The 10,450-nt window shown below is 55.0% G+C and overlaps 1 long non-coding RNA gene across 1 annotated transcript; it reads right to left on the bottom strand.

Moving 5' to 3' along the window:
• Positions 1–1,722: 1,722 nt before the first annotated feature.
• On the bottom strand, positions 1,723–10,245 carry LOC139074180 (uncharacterized). Its single transcript, XR_011523718.1, has 3 exons — positions 10,102–10,245; positions 3,901–4,017; positions 1,723–3,692 (listed from the first exon to the last, which is right to left on the bottom strand). It is a non-coding gene; the product is annotated as an uncharacterized lncRNA (long non-coding RNA).
• Between the last annotated feature and the right edge of the window lie 205 nt (positions 10,246–10,450).

The following is a 10,450-nucleotide window of genomic DNA, read 5'->3' on the forward strand; positions in this document are numbered from 1 at the left end:
GGATTAGCTGAGGTCAGAGCCAGGAGCAGGGAGCAAGGTCAGGGTCAAACATGGGTCACTCAGCCCCCACCCCTCACAACCATTGCCCTTGGGAGCAACACATTGTTGGGGCAACAGGGAAAAAAGCTCTTAACAGGACCTGGGGCGGGACTGGGATCGGCAAGTTCGCTTGCCTCCTCTGGAAGGGCTCCCCAGGCACAAATGGCTGGGCGAGGGCTCTCGGGGGCCCATTTACATCCAGGGTAGTGGTCATGACAAGGAGATGGGAGCCAGACTTCCTGGGTTTACTGTGTGACCTTGGCCACTGGACTTAACTGATCTGGGGCTTAGTTTTCTCACCTGTAGAATGGGGTGAGCACAGCCCACTCTCACTGAGAGGATCGAATGGGTCAATACATAAAAACCCATACAAGAGCGCTCAAGCCACGGCAGGAACACCACAGCTTAGCTAGTAGCATGCACAACACAACGGGTGCTGTTTATTCTCTCAGCAGCTGAGAGAAGATTCCTCCGAGAGAGACCAGCCTGTAAGGCTGCTGGAGGCAAGAGCCGAGTCTGGGAGCCTCATGAGCCAGAGCGGCCCTCCAGAAGGCAGGGAGGAGTTCGCTGGCTGCATTGCAAGGAGAGAAAGGGCAGAGCCGGGATCAGGGGGGTGAGGCCGAGGCAGGCAGCTCAGAAGGCTGCATCTCTCAGGGTCTTACTAAACTCACAAAATTTCTGAAGCCAGTGGGTGGTTCCTGGGAAATGGTGCAGGGCTATGTTTTGTATCTATGTCTGCCCAGATAAGGTCCCCAGGGGTGGCTACAGGCAAGACATTGAGGATTTGAGCCACGTTTTCCTAAACCTGTGAGGGGCACAGGGTTATCTGTTTACCACTGGGCGTCAGCAGGTCCTGATGAATCAGCTGGAGGCCCTAAAATTGAGCCAGGCCACCGAGCTGGCTCCCCACCCACAAGTCCCCAAGGGGGAAACGTAACATCTCAATAAAACCAAACAGACTCGAGCACTGAGGTCTCGGCCTCTTGGCTGCAGCACGGCCCATGTAATTTTCCTTGACTCACAAATGGAAAAGACAATTGGATGTCAGAGATGGTTTGAGTCTCCGCTCAGACCAGTGACTTTTATGGAATTCCAGTGCCAGAGCCTCCAGGCTCAGGGAAAATTTCCTCAGCGGCAGCCCTCCGCTCCCAACATGCCCCTCGCCTCCCAGGCCTGCGCGCTGTTGAATCCAGTATGATCGTCTCCGCACCCACAGTGGACTTTTATCAGCGATCCCTGTAGCTGGAGAGCTTATTTGCAGCCTTCCGCCGGCAGCAGCCCCAGATAAAGAATGCAGAGTATGTGCTGCGGTGTCAGAAGCCGTGCCTGGTCCCCATCCATCATCCTGTCAAGCCATCACTCCAGACAGCCCTGCTTCAAGCAGCATCAGCTCGGGGAACTTTGTCCCGAGAATAACAAACAGCAGCAAAGTCAGGTGAGGAAGGCTCTGCTCCCCACCCCGTCCCTTCATTACAGATGAATGAATTTAGAGTTTCCCCATATTGTCCACCAGCCTCCCTCCATGGCCTTAGAACCTAGAGTGGCAAGAGTCACCAACCCTCACCTGGTTCCAGAAGCCTCTCCGTATCACCATGGGTTTATAACTTAGCTAATAGGATACAGAGATTGGGATCATAGAAATTCTTTGCATGTGGAGAGCATTTACAAAATTGATCCATATACCTTATCCCAATGATCTTTACAGCCACCCTATTAGGGAGGCATTGTTATTCACCAGTTGTCAGATGAGCTGAGTGAGACTCAGAGAAGTTAAGTGACTTCTCCAAGGTCACACAGAGGGCCTTGAACCCGGTTCTTTTGGCTTCAGATCACGCACTCTTTCTGCTCTTCATGTTGCAATTATTCTTCCTCCCCAGACTCTTCCTCCCTCCAACCCTTTCTCATGCCCTCTGTTGCTGTCTGCCCTGCCAAACCCAGTCCCCAAGCGTGCATTGAGGGGTTGGCCATCTCAGCAGTATAGGGCACTGATCTCCAGCCACTCTGCCCTCGCCTCCTTTGAGTACATCTGTGAGATTTTCATCATGTGATTGGGCGGGAGCTACGCAGGGAGAGATGAGGAGGGGGCAGTGATCCAGTTGCTCTCTTTGATCTGATGGGTCCAGGAGCCCTGGCCAGCACACTTCCTTCCTTTGTGAATGTTCAGGGAGACAAAGGGGCTGGGACTGGGTCCTCAGCCCCTGATCCTCATCATCTCCAACCAAGACACTCAACACCCAAGGAGGCTGCAGCTTATCCATTGAAGGGACACCGGCTGCCCCAGTGTGGATCCTTCTGATGGAGTGACAGAGGGACTGAGGTTTCATGCTTGCTTACTCCAGGGACGTGGAGCACTGGTTCCAAACCCAAATGGCTCTGGGGACTCCAAAGTGAGAGCAAAGAGGAAGGAAGAGGGAGAGAGGAGCGGACCAGCAGCCATCGTCACTGAGCGGAGGGTGTAGGAAAGAGGGGGTACCAGACACATCACCTCCCTCCGTAGACCTCTGATGGAGAAGCACCCGTATAATCTGCAGGGGGCTAAGGGGATATGGTAGGCAGAGTAATAGCACCCGAGAGATATCCACATCCTAGTCCCTGGAACCTAGGAATGTTACCTTACATGGCCAAAAAAAGGGACTTTACACATGTGACTAAATTAAGGTTCCTGAGATGAAGAGATTATTCCAGATTATCTGGGCAGCCCCAAGTGCAATCGCAAGAATCCTCATAAAGGGAGAAAGAGGGAGATTTGACTGCAGACAGAAGAGGATCATGCATTGCCACCACAGAGGCAGGGACTGGAATGGTGCAGCCACAGGGCAAGGAGGGGCAGCTACCAGGAGGTGAGGGAAAAGAGTCCTTCCCCAGAGCCCACAAGGGGCCGTGGTCCTGCCCACGCCTTGATTTTGGCCCATTGAAACTGACTTTGGACTTCTGGCCTCCAGAATGTGAGAAAATGAATTTCTGTTGTTTTAAGCCACTCAGCTTATCATAATTTGTTACAGCAGCCCCAGGAAACTCATACCAGAGGCCAGGAGAGCAGTGGTAACCACTGATGCTGGCAGAGCTGTCCAAACAGAGCGAGGCCTGGGCTCGCAGGAGAAGGCCCCGTGCAGAGGTCCGGAATCTGGAAGGGGAGGTGGCAACTGGGTGACTGACAGGTCTCCACTTCTATCCAGTGGAACACGCTTCTCCACATATCTCCTACTCACTCTTCTCCATCCTCCTCGGCCCACCAACCCCTCCACCTCCCCGCAGGGCGCCCATCTCTGCCCTGCAGTGTCCCTGACATTTACACGGGAGTCTCGAGACTTTAGCTCTCTCCCGCACGAGTCAATATACATCTGTGTCTGTCTTAGGGGCCCTCCTCGTGGAGCAGGGGCCCTGATTGTGCGTCTTCAAGTCTGGCCTGGGTGATAGATGTCCACCTCACAGCCACGGCCGTCCCCCCTTTGTGGGGAGGAGAGCGTGGCTGGGACGTCCGCTCCGTGCAGAGATCCCGCCTGGACTCAGGACCCGCCCCAGGGTCTTGTGGACACGTCCCCTTCACACACGCAAAGGTTAAGAGGCACTTCTTGCAGGCTGTGCCCCGCTGGTGGGGGTGGTCCCTGGAGGGGGATGCAGCAGAGGCAGGAGGTGGCTGCAGAGTCGTCTGGCTGGAGCAGGTGTGCAGGTGGTGTGGAGGAGAAAGAGAGAATTAAGGAGGGTGGGGACAGGAGAGCATCATGGGGAGGTTTCCGGGGACTCAGCTGGAATGTTGAGGGGGAGGGAAGGATGAGGGGGAGGCAAGGGGCCGCTGGAGGATTAAAACTGACAGAGGGGCCACCCAGGAGTCAGGACAAGGAGGCCACATGATACACCCACCTGAAGGAGGCCAGGGGCTCTGCAGAGGAGGAGGAGGTGGGCAGGTGGAAACCAAGCAGCCTTTGGAGGTGCCGGCAGCAGGTAGCAATGGTGGATTCCAAGTGAGGTGATTGGGCCCTGGAAACACAGCACAACAGCAGCCATTCATTCATTCATTCATTCATTCAACCAGTGAAACACTCTTTGAGCTCTGACTCTGTGGGAGGCATTGGGCTAAGCTCTGGAGACACGCATCTTGAGAGTCCACTGGGGAGCTGGCCACAGGGCCTGAAGATCAGGGGAGAAACCAGCGGTGAACGCAGGGAAGCCCCCAGCATGCACATGGTGGTGGTGGAGAGAAGGGATGCAGCTGAGATTATTCAGGGTGAGAGTGGACTATGAGAAAAGCAGAGGATTCAGGCCAGAACCCCAAGGAAACACCATTTAAGGACAAACATGAAAAGATGCCCTCCCAAAGACGATGTCAATGAATGAATGAATGAATGGAGAAACTGGGGCAGTATCCCAGGACTTCTGGAAGGAGAGAAGAAAATCCAGCCAAATACCCTGCACACCTGGCTTGGCCACACTTAGTGCTGGGCTCAGTGAGGAAGGCCAGGGGCGTGATGTCATGGCATCCGCCCCCAAGGAGGTCACAAGGGGACCCAAAGCCAAGCTATAAACAAGGAAAATGTAAATTACTCCCACAGGGTTAACCATCAGCACAAGGCTACAGAGAACAGTGTCTCCAGGCGGCACAGAGCCTGATGGATTAACAAACGACTCGCACAGGCTAAAACCGTGTAAGTTCAGAGGACAGAGAAAGCGCTCAGGGCTCCAACCGTCAGGGACGGATTTGCTGAGGGGTAAGATTTGACCTGGGTTTTGAAGAGGGAGGGGTAGAATTTGTACAGGAAAAGATAGGGGACGGGGGGCTGGTCAGGACCTGCCGGGGGCAGGGGAGAAGTGTGGAAAAGGACCAAGGTTCAAGGTGCACTTGGGGGGACATGGGGGGAGGCACCCACAGCCGGGTGGGCGCTCAGGGGGCGGGCCTCGGAGGCCGTGTAGACAGGGGAACATGAGGGCCCGCAGGTGAGGCCAACGCTTCTTGACTTGGTCCTGCAGTGGTTTGGGACAAATTGAAGATTGTTAAACAGGGAAGTGATGTATCCAAAGCAGTATTCCCCAAATTAATCTGCCGGCAGCATGGATTGGACAGCGCGGGGAGGGGGAAGGGAAGGGGGAGGTGGGAGCTGTCAGAGAGCCATGGCAACCATTGGAACAGGGAGGGAGTGGGGGTGATGACCAGTATGCGAATGGGGTGCCAGCAGCAGGAATGGAAAAGAAGGAAAGGAGATTCCAGGGAAGAACGGACGGAGGGGGAGACCAGAGGTGCCGGGATGGAGGAGTGGGCTCCTGTGAGCTGTAGGGCTGAGACCCCAGAATGGAGAGCCCCAAAAGCACCCACACCCACCCACACAGGGCGCTTCTGTTTGCTTTTATGTTCCTTTATTCCTTTAAACTTCTTTTTTATTTTTGCCCCAGGATGGACCAGCAGGGCTGGAAGCCCAGAGCGCTGCTCAATAGCAGGCATCCAGGATGGTCTGGGGAGGGGCTCAAACTGTCAGGGGGCCTCATGAAGAATGCCGGGACCCAGGATGAGTGGTACCCATCTCAGCGCTCTCTAGGGGTCCTCCAGGGGAACCAGCCCCCTCACAGCTTGCAGGCATGAGCTCCCCGCTCCTTCTCGCTGGCAGCGCCTTCTGCAATAAACTCAGTGAAGCAGGAAGGAGAAGGAAATTCATTCTCGTTTCCTCTCCCCGCTCAGAGCTGTATCTTGCCCACAGCCCCGTTTCCCCGTCTCTCCTCTGGCACGTTTTAATATTGATAGCTGCGTGGACAGAACGTGGAGTGTGAGAGCTCATCAGCCTTGGGGGGCCATCACCCCCCTGAGGACCCATGAATCTCCAGGGCTGCAGCCAGGGCCATTCCCAGCAGTACACCTGAGAGGGCCCACGGGGGTCATCTCGTCACTGTCCTTGCTTTCACCCAAGGTCTCACCTTTGCGCCATTGTTCTCTTCCACTTCCCACACCACCACCAACGCAAGCCCAATCACCCCACTGCTGGACCACCAGGACCAATTTCCTCTCCTCCATCACAGTTCTTGTGTAGGTATATTAGTTACCTATTGCTGCATTTAAAAATACCCCAAAACCTAATGGCTTACAACAACACATTTCTTATCTCAAAGCTTCTCTGGGTCAGGAATCCAGGCATAGCTGAACCAGATCCTCGATCTCAGGGTGTCTCCAGGCTGCAGTCAAGGTGTCGGCCAGGGCTGGCGTCTCATCTGAAGGCTCAACTGGCACAGGATCCACTTCCAAGCTCCCTCTGTGGTCTCTGGCAGGATTCAGTTCCTGCTGGGCTGCTGGGCTGAGGGCTTCACTCATCCCATATCTCGGCTCTCTTCTGGGGCTACAGAGCCTTTGCTGGGCTGTCTGCATCTGGCTGGGCTGCCAGGGAGAAGCCTTTTGGCGGCCCAGGCCTGGGAGTGGCAGCCTCCCTTCTGCCCACGTTCTGTAGGCCAGAATTCAGTCCCCTGGCCCACCTGTCTGGTGGGGGGATTGTGGGGAAAGCCCAGAAAGGTGGGCCCAGGAGGAAGAGGACAGGATCACTGGTGAACAGTTCTCCAGCCCCTGCCCCATGAGGGGGTCATCTAACAGAGTACGATGGTTAGTTTTATATGACAACTTGACTGGGCCATGGGTGCTCAGGTAGTTGGCTAGACATTATTTCTGGGTGCGTCCACAAGGGTGTTTTGGGAAGAAATTAGCATCTGAGTTGTTGAACTGAGGAAAGCACGTGGGCGAGCCTCCTCCAACCCGTTGAGGGCCCAACAGAACACAAAGACTGAGCAGGGCAGCTGTGCCACGCCTGGCCATCTGAGCTGGGATGTCGGCCTTCCCTGGCCTCGGAGGTCTGGGCCACAGGATTTCAGACTCGAACCAGAATCTACACTCTCAGCTCTCTGGTTCTCCGGCCTTCAAAGTGCACCCCCGGCCTTCCTGGGCCTCCAGCTTCTAGAAGGCTGGTCATGGAAAGTCCCATAATCAGCCTCCATGCTCATGTGGCCAATTCCTCATAGGAAAGATCATTGTGTATAATAATATCTAAGTTCTATATAATATAGATATGTATAACATGTTTTATATATGCTATTGGTTATTGCATAATGGCTCCAAGTGCCCACACATCTGTCCTCGCGTGTTTGTCATAGACATCCACCTTCCCCTGCCACCCGAGAGGGAAGCTGCCATTTGGCGAGAGCTGGGACTGGCTGGGCCGCCCGTCTCCCGCGGCTACACAGTTGAACCCTAGACCCGCGCTGTCCGGTGGAAGCTTCTGTGAGGATGGAATCGTGCTGTGATCTGCGCTGCCCACCACAGTAGCCGCTAGCCACATGTGGCTGTTGAGCACTGAAACGTGCCTTAGGTGACTGAGAGACTAAGACGTTTCCTTGTATTTCGTTTCCACTGGTTTACGTTTAACTTTAACGGCCACACGTAGCTGGTGGCTGCCGCGTTGGGCAACGCAGCACTGGAAGGTGGGGGAAGAGCTGAGCCCTCTGACTTGTCCCCGAGGTTCTTTCTCTTAGTTTCTGGAACTCGGTGCAGCGTCAGCATGGCTGCGGGGGGACTGAAACCTCCCCGGACTGAAGATAATGAGAGCATCGCTTCTGGAACATTAATGTGCAAACGACTCATCTTATTAAAAAGCAAGTTCTGACGCATAAGTCTGGGCAGGCCTGAGGGTCTGCGATTCTAACAAGGTTCTCAGGCGGTGCCGAGGCTGCGGCCCATGGACCCCCCTTGGGTAGCAGGGCCTGCAGACTGCCTGTTTCCCCAGCAGACAAACAGCCCCACTACCTGTCTCCACCCACCCCGTTGTCCGGAGCACCATCTTATACATTGTCCATGTCTCCCTTTCGAAGAAGGGAAGCCCCAAACCTTCAGCCGCCTCCTCTGGAGCCCTCGACCCAGGCCGAAATAGGGGGAGGAGGGCCTCCAGCTCCCACACACCAGCTTCGCCCAGACTGCAGCGTCAGCCAAGCCCTTTAATAACGGCGTAGCACAGCCTCACCAGCTCAGCACCGGCGGGGGCTCCCACAGGATCCCTGATTTGCTTACACTCCTGGCTGCAGGAAGGAATGCTCACAGGAGAGCTCTAGACACTTCCACCGGAGAGGTTTATTCAGAGCCGTGCAGCGCATGGCTATGGGCTCTGGAAATCGCTGGCCTGGCCTCAGCATCGAGTTCAAAGGTCCAAAATACCAGTCTCAGATCTGCCTTCCTATAACGCACCCAGTGGTGTTCTTGACATTTCACTGACTTAGCTCACTACACCTTGTATGGTGGGTACTACTGCCAGCTCCTCTTACCAATGCAGAAGCCAAGGCACAGAGAGGTTGAGCATCTGGTCTGAAGTCACACAGCAAAGTCCACACAGCAGCCTGGCCCTAGAGGAGGGCCACTTACCTGTTAGGTGCTGTCTCACCTGTTGAGTGGAGAGCCTAAGAGTAACAGCCTTACTTGCTGCCCAGGAAGATGGAGAATGTCCACGGATACACGGTGTGGAAAACCTTGTAACGTCTAAGCACTAGGCTTGTTAGAGTCTGTGGATGAGATGTTCCCAGGGAACAGGCCGACCCCCTCCTCCAACACACACACCCATTGACTCACATCTGACACCCTGGTGAAGGCAGGCCTGGCAGTCTTATTTATGGAGGCGTCTATTTATGGTGCTCTCTCTGAGCGAATCCTTCAGTTTCCCATCAACACGCGTGCACCTTCCTGTCCCGCTGCCCCACAGACACAGGCTTCTCCTGGACACACCCCCGTCGGAGAACTACCAGGTTTCTGACCCATCCAGGCTAATACTGTCCCCTTTAATGGGCCGTGATGGTTCCTTAGGCCACCCAGCATCCATTCCCATTCTTGAGCCTTGGACATCATCACCGTTTCCCCATGACCCTTTCGTGTGGGGCTGACCCCACCCCCAGCTCCAGGAGCCGGCAATCAGCGGGCACAGGACTGGTTCGTGGATCACCACAAGACCCAAATCAGGCCAAAGAGAGGCAGGCCCAGAATGCAGCTTTTATTGGTTAAAGAAGAAAAGCTCACTCTTTTTCCCCGATGCGGTCTGCCTTCTTGCCTCAATTGCCTGAGCATGGAGCCAACAAAGAAAGAAGCAGAGCTGAGAAATCGAGAGAGACCCAAACCTGATGACATCACCAAGGCTCCTGGATTCAGCCAGGCTTGGGTATTTTAGTGAAAAGAATCAGTAAGAGACATCCTTTTCCTTTTGGTCTTTCTTAAGCCATTTTGTGATGGGTTTTCTGTCATCTCCAGCCAAGAGACTGACACAATGTTTTTCTCTCTCCATGCTCTTCTGACAGCTCCCCCTCCCAACCCCACACAGGGACCCCATCCCACATCTGCCGACCTGAGCTCTGTGGAGGGAGGCCAGGCCTGCTCTGCTTCAGCCTGAGTGGTCCCTGTTTGCCACAGTTCAGTGGGCACTGGGGAGGGTGGGGCCAAAGGAGCTGCCCACTGCCCTCCTGCTGTTCGCATGGCAGGGGCCAGGCTTGGCCACCTGCCGCCAGAAAGCTGATTTTGCACTTCTCTGCAGAGAGAAAGCTGGGCCTGTGCCCTCTGCACGCTTGCACACCGCCCACCTGTCCAGCTCACTCTGCACTCAATGCCCTGGCCCTGGGGTGCCCGAGTGAAAAGCAGTGACCCCAGGGGCTCCGGGCACTCAGCTGATTGGTTCTTGCCCCTGGCTGGGACCTTAATGAAGACAGAGCTGCCATATTGATCAAGTGCTGGGACATCTCCCAAAAACCCTTGGATTGCAAGTCAATAGCCTGCTGCCCTCTCCACCCACGTTGTCGGGAGCACAAGTAACTATGCAGAGCTGTCATACATCTCAGGCCCGCCCTGCTCTCCAGCAGCCTTGAAAATGAAGAACCACCCTGGGCAATGAAGGACACACGACACCAGCCTCACAGAAGTCTTCTTAGCATCTTCAGGGTTGAAAACCCACTTCCCTGGAAGCTTGTCAGCCTTACTTGCCTAAGTGTGACAGATCCAGGGACCCCCAAAGGCAGACAGCAGCCTTCCTAGTTTGCCTCTAGGGACACTGAGGGACCTTATTAACTAACCTCTCTGGTGCTCGGTGTTCTCATCTGTAGGATGGGGCCATGGTACCACCTACCCAATGGAGCTGACTGCAAGACAGGCCAAGGTGATGGATGAAGGCACCCGGCCACTGCAAGCAGGAGGAAGATGATGGTTGCTACCTGTGTAATTATTGACATCATTGTGCCCATTGTTGTCACTGGGCTGAGCCTCCACTTCATCTGCTCCCTGACACGCACAGGCCTCTCACCCCACACACACTCCAAATTCACACCATCATCCATTCCCCATTTTCCCTGAAAAACTTAGGACTCTGCCGGGTGCTTCCAGGCCCAGCTCTCAGGGGTTCCATGCCGGCTCTGCCGTCAGCAG

This window comes from Equus przewalskii, chromosome 10 (assembly GCF_037783145.1).
Source record: "Equus przewalskii isolate Varuska chromosome 10, EquPr2, whole genome shotgun sequence".
NCBI classification, from domain to species: Eukaryota; Metazoa; Chordata; class Mammalia; order Perissodactyla; family Equidae; genus Equus; species Equus przewalskii.